The following is an 18,907-nucleotide window of genomic DNA, read 5'->3' as shown; positions in this document are numbered from 1 at the left end:
GGCCTAGTTGAGCACGTTTTGTGACTTTGAATGTACCTTCATAGGAATGAGTTGTATAGACAAAATAATGCTCATTTAGGCTTCAGAATGTCAACCTGAACTAAATACATGTTGAAATGTGTGCATAAGTCCTTTGGTTTAGGCGTGACACTCAATTTGAGTTTTTATTGCTTTAAATGCATTTTCAGGCCGAGTAGAGCACGTTTTGTGACTTTGAATGTACCTTCATAGGAATGAGTTGTGTAGTCAAATTAATGCTCATTTAGGCTTCAGGAGGTCAACCTGAACTAAATACATGTTGAAATGTGTGCATAAGTCCTTTGGTTTAGGCGTGACACTCATTTTCAGTTTTTATTGCTTTAAATGCACTTTCAGTCCGAGTTGAGCCCGTTTTTTTACTTTGAATGTTCCTTCATAGGAATGAGTTGTGTGATCAAATTAATGCTCATTTAGGCTTCAGAATGTCAACCTGAACTAAATACATGTTGAAATGTGTGCATAAGTCCTTTGGTTTAGGCGTGACACTCATTTTCAGTTTTTATTGCTTTAAATGTACTTTCAGTCCGAGTTGAGCCCGTTTTTTTCCTTTGAATGTTCCTTCATAGGAATAAGTTGTGTAGTCAAATTAATGCTCATTTAGGCTTCAGGACGTCAACCTGAACTAAATACATGTTGAAATGTGTGCATAAGTCCTTTGGTTTAGGCGTGACACTCATTTTCAGTTTTTATTGCTTTAAATGCACTTTCAGTCCGAGTTGAGCCCGTTTTTTTACTTTGAATGTTCCTTCATAGGAATGAGTTGTGTGGTCAAATTAACGCTCATTTAGGCTTCAGGAGGTCAACCTGAACTAAATAAATGTTGAAATGTGTGCATAAGTCATTTGGTCTAGGCGTGACACTCATTATGAACCATTGATGAAAATAAGTTTTATTTTTAAAAAAGCCAAAATATGTGAAAGGGACGAAATTACAAATGTCCTGTGTGTTTCACATAGAGTACATACAGGCCAGCGATCCCGCTCCCTCTCTTTCTCTGTGACACACACGCTTCCGAGCGCGCCAGCACGCAGCAAGCACACACACAAAAGCACGCACACACCTCACACAAACGTACGCACAGACGAGCACGTATCGTAAACAACACACCAACGATGATTTAGATCAAAGAAACACTCACACATGTATGGGCACACGATCACGCGCGCGCAAACACACACACAAACTCATGAGAGGCACACACATCCGCACACGCTACGCATGTAAACAACATTTGGACACTGATTGAAGATCAAAGACTAACCCACGTGGAAGACTGAAAGATGCACAGCCAATCACCTAGGCTTTGCATCTTTTCACCTCCCCCTGCTCTCACACCACGTGGGCTAGATCCACTCGGGCTGTCATTGGTGGACGTCGTCGGTGTCAGAACAAATCAAGTGCAAGCAAAAGTTAAAACCTCTGAGTAATTCGTCATTTTTATCCGAATACAGTACTTTTTTGGGGGGGGGGGGGGGTGCGCACAACACACACACGCACACACACGCACGCTACCGCACAAACACACACAAACACACGCACACACCTACACACTCTCACACACGCACGCACACATACACTAGCACGCATCGGAAACAACACTTTAGACGTTGAAATGTGTGCAGACGTCCTTTGGTTTAGGCATGACACTCAATTTTAGTTTTTATTTATTCAAATGCATTTTCAGACAGAGCAGGGCACTTACTGACTTTGAATGTATCTTCATGGGAATGAGTTGTGTGATCAAATTAATGCTCATTTAGGCTTCAGGAGGTCAACCTAAACTAAATACATGTTGAAATGTGTGCATAAGTCCTTTGATTTAGGCGTGAAACTCATTTTGAGATTTTATTGCTTTAAATGCACTTTCAGGCCTAGTTGAGCACGTTTTGTGACTTTGAATGTACCTTCATAGGAATGAGTTGTATAGACAAAATAATGCTCATTTAGGCTTCAGAATGTCAACCTGAACTAAATACATGTTGAAATGTGTGCATAAGTCCTTTGGTTTAGGCGTGACACTCAATTTGAGTTTTTATTGCTTTAAATGCATTTTCAGGCCGAGTAGAGCACGTTTTGTGACTTTGAATGTACCTTCATAGGAATGAGTTGTGTAGTCAAATTAATGCTCATTTAGGCTTCAGGAGGTCAACCTGAACTAAATACATGTTGAAATGTGTGCATAAGTCCTTTGGTTTAGGCGTGACACTCATTTTCAGTTTTTATTGCTTTAAATGCACTTTCAGTCCGAGTTGAGCCCGTTTTTTTTACTTTGAATGTATCTTCATAGGAATAAGTTGTGTAGTCAAATTAATGCTCATTTAGGCTTCAGAATGTCAACCTGAACTAAATACATGTTGAAATGTGTGCATAAGTCCTTTGGTTTAGGCGTGACACTCATTTTGATTTTTTCTTGCTTTAAATGCACTTTCAGGCCTAGTTGAGCACGTTTTGTGACTTTGAATGTACCTTCATAGGAATGAGTTGTGTAGTCAAATTAATGCTCATTTAGGCTTCAGGAGGTCAACCTGAACTAAATACATGTTGAAATGTGTGCATAAGTCCTTTGGTTTAGGCGTGACACTCATTTTCAGTTTTTATTGCTTTAAATGCACTTTCAGTCCGAGTTGAGCCCGTTTTTTTACTTTGAATGTATCTTCATAGGAATAAGTTGTGTAGTCAAATTAATGCTCATTTAGGCTTCAGAATGTCAACCTGAACTAAATACATGTTGAAATGTGTGCATAAGTCCTTTGGTTTAGGCGTGACACTCATTTTGAGTTTTTATTGCTTTAAATGCACTTTCAGGCCTAGTTGAGCACGTTTTGTGACTTTGAATATATCTTCATAGGAATGAGTTGTATAGACAAAATAATGGTGATTTAGGCTTCAGGAGGTCAACCTGAACTAAATACATGTTGAAATGTGTGCATAAGTCCTTTGGTTTAGGCGTGACACTCATTTTCAGTTTTTATTGCTTTAAATGTACTTTCAGTCCGAGTTGAGCCCGTTTTTTTCCTTTGAATGTTCCTTCATAGGAATGAGTTGTGTAGTCAAATTAATGCTCATTTAGGCTTCAGGAGGTCAACCCGAACTAAATACATGTTGAAATGTGTGCATAAGGCCTTTGGTTTAGGCGTGACACTCATTTTGAGTTTTTATTGCTTTAAATGCATTTTCAGGCCGAGTAGAGCACGTTTTTTTACTTTGAATGTATCTTCATAGGAATAAGTTGTGTAGTCAAATTAATGCTCATTTAGGCTTCAGGACGTCAACCTGAACTAAATACATGTTGAAATGTGTGCATAAGTCCTTTGGTTTAGGCGTGACACTCATTTTCAGTTTTTATTGCTTTAAATGCACTTTCAGTCAGAGTTGAGCCCGTTTTTTTACTTTGAATGTTCCTTCATAGGAATGAGTTGTGTGATCAAATTAATGCTCATTTAGGCTTCAGAATGTCAACCTGAACTAAATACATGTTGAAATGTGTGCATAAGTCCTTTGGTTTAGGCGTGACACTCATTTTGAGTTTTTATTGCTTTAAATGCACTTTCAGGCCTAGTTGAGCACGTTTTGTGACTTTGAATGTACCTTCATAGGAATGAGTTGTGTAGTCAAATTAATGCTCATTTAGGCTTCAGGAGGTCAACCTGAACTAAATACATGTTGAAATGTGTGCATAAGTCCTTTGGTTTAGGCGTGACACTCATTTTCAGTTTTTATTGCTTTAAAATGCACTTTCAGTCCGAGTTGAGCCCGTTTTTTTACTTTGAATGTATCTTCATAGGAATAAGTTGTGTAGTCAAATTAATGCTCATTTAGGCTTCAGAATGTCAACCTGAACTAAATACATGTTGAAATGTGTGCATAAGTCCTTTGGTTTAGGCGTGACACTCATTTTGAGTTTTTATTGCTTTAAATGCACTTTCAGGCCTAGTTGAGCACGTTTTGTGACTTTGAATATATCTTCATAGGAATGAGTTGTGTAGTCAAATTAATGCTCATTTAGGCTTCAGGAGGTCAACCTGAACTAAATACATGTTGAAATGTGTGCATAAGTCCTTTGGTTTAGGCGTGACACTCATTTTCAGTTTTTATTGCTTTAAATGCACTTTCAGTCCGAGTTGAGCCCGTTTTTTTACTTTGAATGTATCTTCATAGGAATAAGTTGTTTAGTCAAATTAATGCTCATTTAGGCTTCAGAATGTCAACCTGAACTAAATACATGTTGAAATTTGTGCATAAGTCCTTTGGTTTAGGCGTGACACTCATTTTCAGTTTTTATTGCTTTAAATGCACTTTCAGGCCTAGTTGAGCACGTTTTGTGACTTTGAATGTACCTTCATAGGAATGAGTTGTGTAGTCAAATTAATGCTCATTTAGGCTTCAGGAGGTCAACCTGAACTAAATACATGTTGAAATGTGTGCATAAGTCCTTTGGTTTAGGCGTGACACTCATTTTCAGTTTTTATTGCTTTAAATGTACTTTCAGTCCGAGTTGAGCCCGTTTTTTTCCTTTGAATGTTCCTTCATAGGAATGAGTTGTGTAGTCAAATTAATGCTCATTTAGGCTTCAGGAGGTCAACCTGAACTAAATACATGTTGAAATGTGTGCATAAGGCCTTTGGTTTAGGTGTGACACTCATTTTGAGTTTTTATTGCTTTAAATGCATTTTCAGGCCGAGTAGAGCACGTTTTTTTACTTTGAATGTATCTTCATAGGAATAAGTTGTGTAGTCAAATTAATGCTCATTTAGGCTTCAGGACGTCAACCTGAACTAAATACATGTTGAAATGTGTGCATAAGTCCTTTGGTTTAGGCGTGACACTCATTTTCAGTTTTTATTGCTTTAAATGCACTTTCAGTCCGAGTTGAGCCCGTTTTTTTACTTTGAATGTTCCTTCATAGGAATGAGTTGTGTGATCAAATTAATGCTCATTTAGGCTTCAGAATGTCAACCTGAACTAAATACATGTTGAAATGTGTGCATAAGTCCTTTGGTTTAGGCGTGACACTCATTTTCAGTTTTTATTGCTTTAAATGCACTTTCAGTCCGAGTTGAGCCCGTTTTTTTACTTTGAATGTTCCTTCATAGGAATGAGTTGTGTGGTCAAATTAACGCTCATTTAGGCTTCAGGAGGTCAACCTGAACTAAATAAATGTTGAAATGTGTGCATAAGTCATTTGGTCTAGGCGTGACACTCATTATGAACCATTGATGAAAATAAGTTTTATTTTTAAAAAAGCCAAAAAATGTGAAAGGGACGAAATTACAAATGTCCTGTGTGTTTCACATAGAGTACATACAGGCCAGCGATCCCGCTCCCTCTCTTTCTCTGTGACACACACGCTTCCGAGCGCGCCAGCACGCAGCAAGCACACACACAAAAGCACGCACACACCTCACACAAACGTACGCACAGACGAGCACGTATCGTAAACAACACACCAACGATGATTTAGATCAAAGAAACACTCACACATGTATGGGCACACGATCACGCGCGCGCAAACACACACACAAACTCATGAGAGGCACACACATCCGCACACGCTACGCATGTAAACAACATTTGGACACTGATTGAAGATCAAAGACTAACCCACGTGGAAGACTGAAAGATGCACAGCCAATCACCTAGGCTTTGCATCTTTTCACCTCCCCCTGCTCTCACACCACGTGGGCTAGATCCACTCGGGCTGTCATTGGTGGACGTCGTCGGTGTCAGAACAAATCAAGTGCAAGCAAAAGTTAAAACCTCTGAGTAATTCGTCATTTTTATCCGAATACAGTACTTTTTTTGGGGGGGGGGGGGGGTGCGCACAACACACACACGCACACACACGCACGCAACCGCACAAACACACACAAACACACGCACACACCTACACACTCTCACACACGCACGCACACATACACTAGCACGCATCGGAAACAACACTTTAGACGTTGAAATGTGTGCAGACGTCCTTTGGTTTAGGCATGACACTCAATTTTAGTTTTTATTTATTCAAATGCATTTTCAGACAGAGCAGGGCACTTACTGACTTTGAATGTATCTTCATGGGAATGAGTTGTGTGATCAAATTAATGCTCATTTAGGCTTCAGGAGGTCAACCTAAACTAAATACATGTTGAAATGTGTGCATAAGTCCTTTGATTTAGGCGTGAAACTCATTTTGAGATTTTATTGCTTTAAATGCACTTTCAGGCCTAGTTGAGCACGTTTTGTGACTTTGAATGTACCTTCATAGGAATGAGTTGTATAGACAAAATAATGCTCATTTAGGCTTCAGAATGTCAACCTGAACTAAATACATGTTGAAATGTGTGCATAAGTCCTTTGGTTTAGGCGTGACACTCAATTTGAGTTTTTATTGCTTTAAATGCATTTTCAGGCCGAGTAGAGCACGTTTTGTGACTTTGAATGTACCTTCATAGGAATGAGTTGTGTAGTCAAATTAATGCTCATTTAGGCTTCAGGAGGTCAACCTGAACTAAATACATGTTGAAATGTGTGCATAAGTCCTTTGGTTTAGGCGTGACACTCATTTTCAGTTTTTATTGCTTTAAATGCACTTTCAGTCCGAGTTGAGCCCGTTTTTTTTACTTTGAATGTATCTTCATAGGAATAAGTTGTGTAGTCAAATTAATGCTCATTTAGGCTTCAGAATGTCAACCTGAACTAAATACATGTTGAAATGTGTGCATAAGTCCTTTGGTTTTGGCGTGACACTCATTTTGAGTTTTTATTGCTTTAAATGTACTTTCAGGCCTAGTTGAGCACGTTTTGTGACTTTGAATATATCTTCATAGGAATGAGTTGTATAGACAAAATAATGGTGATTTAGGCTTCAGGAGGTCAACCTGAACTAAATACATGTTGAAATGTGTGCATAAGTCCTTTGATTTAGGCGTGAAACTCATTTTGAGATTTTATTGCTTTAAATGCACTTTCAGGCCTAGTTGAGCACGTTTTGTGACTTTGAATGTACCTTCATAGTAATGAGTTGTATAGACAAAATAATGCTCATTTAGGCTTCAGAGTGTCAACCTGAATTAAATACATGTTGAAATGTGTGTATAAGTCCTTTGGTTTAGGCGTGACACTCAATTTGAGTTTTTATTGCTTTAAATGCATTTTCAGGCCGAGTAGAGCACATTTTTTTACTTTAAATGTAGGTTTAGGTGTGACACTCATTTTGATTTTTTCTTGCTTTAAATGCATTTTCAGGCCGAGTAGAGCACGTTTTGTGACTTTGAATGTACCTTCATAGGAATAAGTTGTGTAGTCAAATTAATGCTCATTTAGGCTTCAGAATGTCAACCTGAACTAAATACATGTTGAAATGTGTGCATAAGTCCTTTGGTTTAGGCGTGACACTCATTTTGAGTTTTTATTGCTTTAAATGCACTTTCAGGCCTAGTTGAGCACGTTTTGTGACTTTGAATATATCTTCATAGGAATGAGTTGTATAGACAAAATAATGGTGATTTAGGCTTCAGGGGGTCAACCTGAACTAAATACATGTTGAAATGTGTGCATAAGTCCTTTGGTTTAGGCGTGACACTCATTTTCAGTTTTTATTGCTTTAAATGTACTTTCAGTCCGAGTTGAGCCCGTTTTTTTCCTTTGAATGTTCCTTCATAGGAATGAGTTGTGTAGTCAAATTAATGCTCATTTAGGCTTCAGGAGGTCAACCCGAACTAAATACATGTTGAAATGTGTGCATAAGGCCTTTGGTTTAGGCGTGACACTCATTTTGAGTTTTTATTGCTTTAAATGCACTTTCAGTCCGAGTTGAGCCCGTTTTTTTACTTTGAATGTATCTTCATAAGAATAAGTTGTGTAGTCAAATTAATGCTCATTTAGGCTTCAGAATGTCAACCTGAACTAAATACATGTTGAAATGTGTGCATAAGTCCTTTGGTTTAGGCGTGACACTCATTTTGAGTTTTTATTGCTTTAAATGCACTTTCAGGCCTAGTTGAGCACATTTTGTGACTTTGAATATATCTTCATAGGAATGAGTTGTATAGACAAAATAATGGTGATTTAGGCTTCAGGAGGTCAACCTGACCTAAATACATGTTGAAATGTGTGCATAAGTCCTTTGGTTTAGGCGTGACACTCATTTTGAGTTTTTATTGCTTTAAATGCACTTTCAGGCCTAGTTGAGCACGTTTTGTGACTTTGAATGTACCTTCATAGGAATGAGTTGTGTAGTCAAATTAATGCTCATTTAGGCTTCAGGAGGTCAACTCGAACTAAATACATGTTGAAATGTGTGCATAAGTCCTTTGGTTTAGGCGTGACACTCATTTTCAGTTTTTATTGCTTTAAATGCACTTTCAGTCCGAGTTGAGCCCGTTTTTTTACTTTGAATGTATCTTCATAGGAATAAGTTGTGTAGTCAAATTAATGCTCATTTAGGCTTCAGAATGTCAACCTGAACTAAATACATGTTGAAATGTGTGCATAAGTCCTTTGGTTTAGGCGTGACACTCATTTTCAGTTTTTATTGCTTTAAATGTACTTTCAGTCCGAGTTGAGCCCGTTTTTTTCCTTTGAATGTTCCTTCATAGGAATGAGTTGTGTAGTCAAATTAATGCTCATTTAGGCTTCAGGAGGTCAACCTGAACTAAATACATGTTGAAATGTGTGCATAAGGCCTTTGGTTTAGGCGTGGCACTCATTTTGAGTTTTTATTGCTTTAAATGCATTTTCAGGCCGAGTAGAGCACGTTTTGTGACTTTGAATATATCTTCATAGGAATGAGTTGTATAGACAAAATAATGGTGATTTAGGCTTCAGGAGGTCAACCTGAACTAAATACATGTTGAAATGTGTGCATAAGTCCTTTGGTTTAGGCGTGACACTCATTTTCAGTTTTTATTGCTTTAAATGTACTTTCAGTCCGAGTTGAGCCCGTTTTTTTCCTTTGAATGTTCCTTCATAGGAATGAGTTGTGTAGTCAAATTAATGCTCATTTAGGCTTCAGGAGGTCAACCCGAACTAAATACATGTTGAAATGTGTGTATAAGTCCTTTGGTTTAGGCGTGACACTCAATTTGAGTTTTTATTGCTTTAAATGCATTTTCAGGCCGAGTAGAGCACATTTTTTTACTTTAAATGTAGGTTTAGGTGTGACACTCATTTTGATTTTTTCTTGCTTTAAATGCATTTTCAGGCCGAGTAGAGCACGTTTTGTGACTTTGAATGTACCTTCATAGGAATGAGTTGTGTAGTCAAATTAATGCTCATTTAGGCTTCAGGACGTCAACCTGAACTAAATACATGTTGAAATGTGTGCATAAGTCCTTTGGTTTAGGCGTGACACTCATTTTCAGTTTTTATTGCTTTAAATGCACTTTCAGTCCGAGTTGAGCCCGTTTTTTTACTTTGAATGTATCTTCATAGGAATAAGTTGTGTAGTCAAATTAATGCTCATTTAGGCTTCAGAATGTCAACCTGAACTAAATACATGTTGAAATGTGTGCATAAGTCCTTTGGTTTAGGCGTGACACTCATTTTGATTTTTTCTTGCTTTAAATGCACTTTCAGGCCTAGTTGAGCACGTTTTGTGACTTTGAATGTACCTTCATAGGAATGAGTTGTGTAGTCAAATTAATGCTCATTTAGGCTTCAGGAGGTCAACCTGAACTAAATACATGTTGAAATGTGTGCATAAGTCCTTTGGTTTAGGCGTGACACTCATTTTCAGTTTTTATTGCTTTAAATGCACTTTCAGTCCGAGTTGAGCCCGTTTTTTTACTTTGAATGTATCTTCATAGGAATAAGTTGTGTAGTCAAATTAATGCTCATTTAGGCTTCAGAATGTCAACCTGAACTAAATACATGTTGAAATGTGTGCATAAGTCCTTTGGTTTAGGCGTGACACTCATTTTGAGTTTTTATTGCTTTAAATGCACTTTCAGGCCTAGTTGAGCACGTTTTGTGACTTTGAATATATCTTCATAGGAATGAGTTGTATAGACAAAATAATGGTGATTTAGGCTTCAGGAGGTCAACCTGAACTAAATACATGTTGAAATGTGTGCATAAGTCCTTTGGTTTAGGCGTGACACTCATTTTCAGTTTTTATTGCTTTAAATGTACTTTCAGTCCGAGTTGAGCCCGTTTTTTTCCTTTGAATGTTCCTTCATAGGAATGAGTTGTGTAGTCAAATTAATGCTCATTTAGGCTTCAGGAGGTCAACCCGAACTAAATACATGTTGAAATGTGTGCATAAGGCCTTTGGTTTAGGCGTGACACTCATTTTGAGTTTTTATTGCTTTAAATGCATTTTCAGGCCGAGTAGAGCACGTTTTTTTACTTTGAATGTATCTTCATAGGAATAAGTTGTGTAGTCAAATTAATGCTCATTTAGGCTTCAGGACGTCAACCTGAACTAAATACATGTTGAAATGTGTGCATAAGTCCTTTGGTTTAGGCGTGACACTCATTTTCAGTTTTTATTGCTCTAAATGCACTTTCAGTCCGAGTTGAGCCCGTTTTTTTACTTTGAATGTATCTTCATAGGAATAAGTTGTGTAGTCAAATTAATGGTGATTTAGGCTTCAGGAGGTCAACCTGAACTAAATACATGTTGAAATGTGTGCATAAGTCCTTTGGTTTAGGCGTGACACTCATTTTCAGTTTTTATTGCTTTAAATGCACTTTCAGTCCGAGTTGAGCCCGTTTTTTTACTTTGAATGTTCCTTCATAGGAATGAGTTGTGTGATCAAATTAATGATCATTTAGGCTTCAGAATGTCAACCTGAACTAAATACATGTTGAAATGTGTGCATAAGTCCTTTGGTTTAGGCGTGACACTCATTTTCAGTTTTTATTGCTTTAAATGCACTTTCAGTCAGAGTTGAGCCCGTTTTTTTACTTTGAATGTTCCTTCATAGGAATGAGTTGTGTGATCAAATTAATGCTCATTTAGGCTTCAGAATGTCAACCTGAACTAAATACATGTTGAAATGTGTGCATAAGTCCTTTGGTTTAGGCGTGACACTCATTTTGAGTTTTTATTGCTTTAAATGCACTTTCAGGCCTAGTTGAGCACGTTTTGTGACTTTGAATGTACCTTCATAGGAATGAGTTGTGTAGTCAAATTAATGCTCATTTAGGCTTCAGGAGGTCAACCTGAACTAAATACATGTTGAAATGTGTGCATAAGTCCTTTGGTTTAGGCGTGACACTCATTTTCAGTTTTTATTGCTTTAAAATGCACTTTCAGTCCGAGTTGAGCCCGTTTTTTTACTTTGAATGTATCTTCATAGGAATAAGTTGTGTAGTCAAATTAATGCTCATTTAGGCTTCAGAATGTCAACCTGAACTAAATACATGTTGAAATGTGTGCATAAGTCCTTTGGTTTAGGCGTGACACTCATTTTGAGTTTTTATTGCTTTAAATGCACTTTCAGGCCTAGTTGAGCACGTTTTGTGACTTTGAATATATCTTCATAGGAATGAGTTGTGTAGTCAAATTAATGCTCATTTAGGCTTCAGGAGGTCAACCTGAACTAAATACATGTTGAAATGTGTGCATAAGTCCTTTGGTTTAGGCGTGACACTCCTTTTCAGTTTTTATTGCTTTAAATGCACTTTCAGTCCGAGTTGAGCCCGTTTTTTTACTTTGAATGTATCTTCATAGGAATAAGTTGTGTAGTCAAATTAATGCTCATTTAGGCTTCAGAATGTCAACCTGAACTAAATACATGTTGAAATTTGTGCATAAGTCCTTTGGTTTAGGCGTGACACTCATTTTCAGTTTTTATTGCTTTAAATGCACTTTCAGGCCTAGTTGAGCACGTTTTGTGACTTTGAATGTACCTTCATAGGAATGAGTTGTGTAGTCAAATTAATGCTCATTTAGGCTTCAGGAGGTCAACCTGAACTAAATACATGTTGAAATGTGTGCATAAGTCCTTTGGTTTAGGCGTGACACTCATTTTCAGTTTTTATTGCTTTAAATGTACTTTCAGTCCGAGTTGAGCCCGTTTTTTTCCTTTGAATGTTCCTTCATAGGAATGAGTTGTGTAGTCAAATTAATGCTCATTTAGGCTTCAGGAGGTCAACCTGAACTAAATACATGTTGAAATGTGTGCATAAGGCCTTTGGTTTAGGTGTGACACTCATTTTGAGTTTTTATTGCTTTAAATGCATTTTCAGGCCGAGTAGAGCACGTTTTTTTACTTTGAATGTATCTTCATAGGAATAAGTTGTGTAGTCAAATTAATGCTCATTTAGGCTTCAGGACGTCAACCTGAACTAAATACATGTTGAAATGTGTGCATAAGTCCTTTGGTTTAGGCGTGACACTCATTTTCAGTTTTTATTGCTTTAAATGCACTTTCAGTCCGAGTTGAGCCCGTTTTTTTACTTTGAATGTTCCTTCATAGGAATGAGTTGTGTGATCAAATTATGCTCATTTAGGCTTCAGAATGTCAACCTGAACTAAATACATGTTGAAATGTGTGCATAAGTCCTTTGGTTTAGGCGTGACACTCATTTTCAGTTTTTATTGCTTTAAATGCACTTTCAGTCCGAGTTGAGCCCGTTTTTTTACTTTGAATGTTCCTTCATAGGAATGAGTTGTGTGGTCAAATTAACGCTCATTTAGGCTTCAGGAGGTCAACCTGAACTAAATAAATGTTGAAATGTGTGCATAAGTCATTTGGTCTAGGCGTGACACTCATTATGAACCATTGATGAAAATAAGTTTTATTTTTAAAAAAGCCAAAAAATGTGAAAGGGACGAAATTACAAATGTCCTGTGTGTTTCACATAGAGTACATACAGGCCAGCGATCCCGCTCCCTCTCTTTCTCTGTGACACACACGCTTCCGAGCGCGCCAGCACGCAGCAAGCACACACACAAAAGCACGCACACACCTCACACAAACGTACGCACAGACGAGCACGTATCGTAAACAACACACCAACGATGATTTAGATCAAAGAAACACTCACATATGTATGGGCACACGATCACGCGCGCGCAAACACACACACAAACTCATGAGAGGCACACACATCCGCACACGCTACGCATGTAAACAACATTTGGACACTGATTGAAGATCAAAGACTAACCCACGTGGAAGACTGAAAGATGCACAGCCAATCACCTAGGCTTTGCATCTTTTCACCTCCCCCTGCTCTCACACCACGTGGGCTAGATCCACTCGGGCTGTCATTGGTGGACGTCGTCGGTGTCAGAACAAATCAAGTGCAAGCAAAAGTTAAAACCTCTGAGTAATTCGTCATTTTTATCCGAATACAGTACTTTTTTTGGGGGGGGGGGTGCGCACAACACACACACGCACACACACGCACGCAACCGCACAAACACACACAAACACACGCACACACCTACACACTCTCACACACGCACGCACACATACACTAGCACGCATCGGAAACAACACTTTAGACGTTGAAATGTGTGCAGACGTCCTTTGGTTTAGGCATGACACTCAATTTTAGTTTTTATTTATTCAAATGCATTTTCAGACAGAGCAGGGCACTTACTGACTTTGAATGTATCTTCATGGGAATGAGTTGTGTGATCAAATTAATGCTCATTTAGGCTTCAGGAGGTCAACCTGAACTAAATACATGTTGAAATTTGTGCATAAGTCCTTTGGTTTAGGCGTGACACTCATTTTCAGTTTTTATTGCTTTAAATGCACTTTCAGGCCTAGTTGAGCACGTTTTGTGACTTTGAATGTACCTTCATAGGAATGAGTTGTGTAGTCAAATAAATGCTCATTTAGGCTTCAGGACGTCAACCTGAACTAAATACATGTTGAAATGTGTGCATAAGTCCTTTGGTTTAGGCGTGACACTCATTTTCAGTTTTTATTGCTTTAAATGCACTTTCAGTCCAAGTTGAGCCCGTTTTTTTACTTTGAATGTATCTTCATAGGAATAAGTTGTGTAGTCAAATTAATGCTCATTTAGGCTTCAGAATGTCAACCTGAACTAAATACATGTTGAAATGTGTGCATAAGTCCTTTGGTTTAGGCGTGACACTCATTTTGAGTTTTTATTGCTTTAAATGCACTTTCAGGCCTAGTTGAGCACGTTTTGTGACTTTGAATGTACCTTCATAGGAATGAGTTGTGTAGTCAAATTAATGCTCATTTAGGCTTCAGGAGGTCAACCTAAACTAAATACATGTTGAAATGTGTGCATAAGTCCTTTGGTTTAGGCGTGACACTCATTTTGAGTTTTTATTGCTTTAAATGCATTTTCAGGCCGAGTAGAGCACGTTTTTTTACTTTGAATGTATCTTCATAGGAATAAGTTGTGTAGTCAAATTAATGCTCATTTAGGCTTCAGGAGGTCAACCTGAACTAAATACATGTTGAAATGTGTGCATAAGTCCTTTGATTTAGGCGTGAAACTCATTTTGAGATTTTATTGCTTTAAATGCACTTTCAGGCCTAGTTGAGCACGTTTTGTGACTTTGAATGTACCTTCATAGGAATGAGTTGTATAGACAAAATAATGCTCATTTAGGCTTCAGAATGTCAACCTGAATTAAATACATGTTGAAATGTGTGTATAAGTCCTTTGGTTTAGGCGTGACACTCAATTTGAGTTTTTATTGCTTTAAATGCATTTTCAGGCCGAGTAGAGCACATTTTTTTACTTTAAATGTAGGTTTAGGTGTGACACTCATTTTGATTTTTTCTTGCTTTAAATGCATTTTCAGGCCGAGTAGAGCACGTTTTGTGACTTTGAATGTACCTTCATAGGAATGAGTTGTGTAGTCAAATTAATGCTCATTTAGGCTTCAGGACGTCAACCTGAACTAAATACATGTTGAAATGTGTGCATAAGTCCTTTGGTTTAGGCGTGACACTCATTTTCAGTTTTTATTGCTTTAAATGCACTTTCAGTCCGAGTTGAGCCCGTTTTTTTACTTTGAATGTATCTTCATAGGAATAAGTTGTGTAGTCAAATTAATGCTCATTTAGGCTTCAGAATGTCAACCTGAACTAAATACATGTTGAAATGTGTGCATAAGTCCTTTGGTTTAGGCGTGACACTCATTTTGAGTTTTTATTGCTTTAAATGCACTTTCAGGCCTAGTTGAGCACGTTTTGTGACTTTGAATATATCTTCAGAGGAATGAGTTGTATAGACAAAATAATGGTGATTTAGGCTTCAGGAGGTCAACCTGAACTAAATACATGTTGAAATGTGTGCATAAGTCCTTTGGTTTAGGCGTGACACTCATTTTGAGTTTTTATTGCTTTAAATGCACTTTCAGGCCTAGTTGAGCACGTTTTGTGACTTTGAATGTACCTTCATAGGAATGAGTTGTGTAGTCAAATTAATGCTCATTTAGGCTTCAGAATGTCAACCTGAACTAAATACATGTTGAAATGTGTGCATAAGTCCTTTGGTTTAGGCGTGACACTCATTTTCAGTTTTTATTGCTTTAAATGCACTTTCAGTCCGAGTTGAGCCCGTTTTTTTACTTTGAATGTATCTTCATAGGAATAAGTTGTGTAGTCAAATTAATGCTCATTTAGGCTTCAGAATGTCAACCTGAACTAAATACATGTTGAAATGTGTGCATAAGTCCTTTGGTTTAGGCGTGACACTCATTTTCAGTTTTTATTGCTTTAAATGTACTTTCAGTCCGAGTTGAGCCCGTTTTTTTCCTTTGAATGTTCCTTCATAGGAATGATTTGTGTAGTCAAATTAATGCTCATTTAGGCTTCAGGAGGTCAACCTGAACTAAATACATGTTGAAATGTGTGCATAAGGCCTTTGGTTTAGGCGTGGCACTCATTTTGAGTTTTTATTGCTTTAAATGCATTTTCAGGCCGAGTAGAGCACGTTTTTTTTTACTTTGAATGTATCTTCATAGGAATAAGTTGTGTAGTCAAATTAATGCTCATTTAGGCTTCAGGACGTCAACCTGAACTAAGTACATGTTGAAATGTGTGCATAAGTCCTTTGGTTTAGGCGTGACACTCATTTTCAGTTTTTATTGCTTTAAATGCACTTTCAGTCCGAGTTGAGCCCGTTTTTTTACTTTGAATGTATCTTCATAGGAATAAGTTGTGTAGTCAGATTAATGCTCATTTAGGCTTCAGAATGTCAACCTGAACTAAATACATGTTGAAATGTGTGCATAAGTCCTTTGGTTTAGGCGTGACACTCATTTTGAGTTTTTATTGCTTTAAATGCACTTTCAGGCCTAGTTGAGCACGTTTTGTGACTTTGAATATATCTTCATAGGAATGAGTTGTATAGACAAAATAATGGTGATTTAGGCTTCAGGAGGTCAACCTGAACTAAATACATGTTGAAATGTGTGCATAAGTCCTTTGGTTTAGGCGTGACACTCATTTTGAGTTTTTATTGCTTTAAATGCACTTTCAGGCCTAGTTGAGCACGTTTTGTGACTTTGAATGTACCTTCATAGGAATGAGTTGTGTAGTCAAATTAATGCTCATTTAGGCTTCAGGAGGTCAACCTGAACTAAATACATGTTGAAATGTGTGCATAAGTCCTTTGGTTTAGGCGTGACACTCATTTTCAGTTTTTATTGCTTTAAATGCACTTTCAGTCCGAGTTGAGCCCGTTTTTTTACTTTGAATGTATCTTCATAGGAATAAGTTGTGTAGTCAAATTAATGCTCATTTAGGCTTCAGAATGTCAACCTGAACTAAATACATGTTGAAATGTGTGCATAAGTCCTTTGGTTTAGGCGTGACACTCATTTTCAGTTTTTATTGCTTTAAATGTACTTTCAGTCCGAGGTGAGCCCGTTTTTTTCCTTTGAATGTTCCTTCATAGGAATGATTTGTGTAGTCAAATTAATGCTCATTTAGGCTTCAGGAGGTCAACCTGAACTAAATACATGTTGAAATGTGTGCATAAGGCCTTTGGTTTAGGCGTGGCACTCATTTTGAGTTTTTATTGCTTTAAATGCATTTTCAGGCCGAGTAGAGCACGTTTTTTTTACTTTGAATGTATCTTCATAGGAATAAGTTGTGTAGTCAAATTAATGCTCATTTAGGCTTCAGGACGTCAACCTGAACTAAATACATGTTGAAATGTGTGCATAAGTCCTTTGGTTTAGGCGTGACACTCATTTTCAGTTTTTATTGCTTTAAATGCACTTTCAGTCCGAGTTGAGCCCGTTTTTTTACTTTGAATGTATCTTCATAGGAATAAGTTGTGTAGTCAAATTAATGGTGATTTAGGCTTCAGGAGGTCAACCTGAACTAAATACATGTTGAAATGTGTGCATAAGTCCTTTGGTTTAGGCGTGACACTCATTTTGAGTTTTTATTGCTTTAAATGCACTTTCAGGCCTAGTTGAGCACGTTTTGTGACTTTGAATGTTCCTTCATAGGAATGAGTTGTGTGGTCAAATTAACACTCATTTGGGCTTCAGGAGGTCAACCTGAACTAAATAAATGTTGAAATGTGTGCATAAGTCATTTGGTCTAGGCGTGACACTCATTATGAACCATTGATGAAAATAAGTTTTATTTTTAAAAAAGCCAAAAAATGTGAAAGGGACGAAATTACAAATGTCCTGTGTGTTTCACATAGAGTACATACAGGCCAGCGATCCCGCTCCCTCTCTTTCTCTGTGACACACACGCTTCCGAGCGCGCCAGCACGCAGCAAGCACACACACAAAAGCACGCACACACCTCACACAAACGTACGCACAGACGAGCACGTATCGTAAACAACACACCAACGATGATTTAGATCAAAGAAACACTCACACATGTATGGGCACACGATCACGCGCGCGCAAACACACACACAAACTCATGAGAAGCACACACATCCGCACACGCTACGCATGTAAACAACATTTGGACACTGATTGAAGATCAAAGACTAACCCACGTGGAAGACTGAAAGATGCACAGCCAATCACCTAGGCTTTGCATCTTTTCACCTCCCCCTGCTCTCACACCACGTGGGCTAGATCCACTCGGGCTGTCATTGGTGGACGTCGTCGGTGTGAGAACAAATCAAGTGCAAGCAAAAGTTAAAACCTCTGAGTAATTCGTCATTTTTATCCGAATACAGTACTTTTTTTTGGGGGGGGGTGCGCACAACACACACGCACACACACACACGCACGCACCCACACAAACACACACAAACACACGCACACACCTACACACTCTCACACACGCACGCACACATACACTAGCACGCATCGGAAACAACACTTTAGACGTTGAAATGTGTGCAGACGTCCTTTGGTTTAGGCATGACACTCAATTTTAGTTTTTATTGATTCAAATGCATTTTCAGACAGAGCAGGGCACTTACTGACTTTGAATGTATCTTCATGGGAATGAGTTGTGTGATCAAATTAATGCTCATTTAGGCTTCAGGAGGTCAACCTAAACTAAATACATGTTGAAATGTGTGCATAAGTCCTTTGATTTAGGCGTGAAACTCATTTTGAGATTTTATTGCTTTAAATGCACTTTCAGGCCTAGTTGAGCACGTTTTGTGACTTTGAATGTACCTTCATAGTAATGAGTTGTATAGACAAAATAATGCTCATTTAGGCTTCAGAATGTCAACCTGAATTAAATACATGTTGAAATGTGTGTATAAGTCCTTTGGTTTAGGCGTGACACTCAATTTGAGTTTTTATTGCTTTAAATGCATTTTCAGGCCGAGTAGAGCACATTTTTTTACTTTAAATGTAGGTTTAGTTGTGACACTCATTTTGATTTTTTCTTGCTTTAAATGCATTTTCAGGCCGAGTAGAGCACGTTTTGTGACTTTGAATGTACCTTCATAGGAATGAGTTGTGTAGTCAAATTAATGCTCATTTAGGCTT

This window comes from Hippocampus zosterae, unplaced genomic scaffold, assembly GCF_025434085.1.
Source record: "Hippocampus zosterae strain Florida unplaced genomic scaffold, ASM2543408v3 HiC_scaffold_42, whole genome shotgun sequence".
Taxonomy (NCBI): Eukaryota; Metazoa; Chordata; class Actinopteri; order Syngnathiformes; family Syngnathidae; genus Hippocampus; species Hippocampus zosterae.
The sequence above is the reverse complement of the archived record's forward strand: the minus strand, read 5'-3'. Positions refer to the sequence as shown.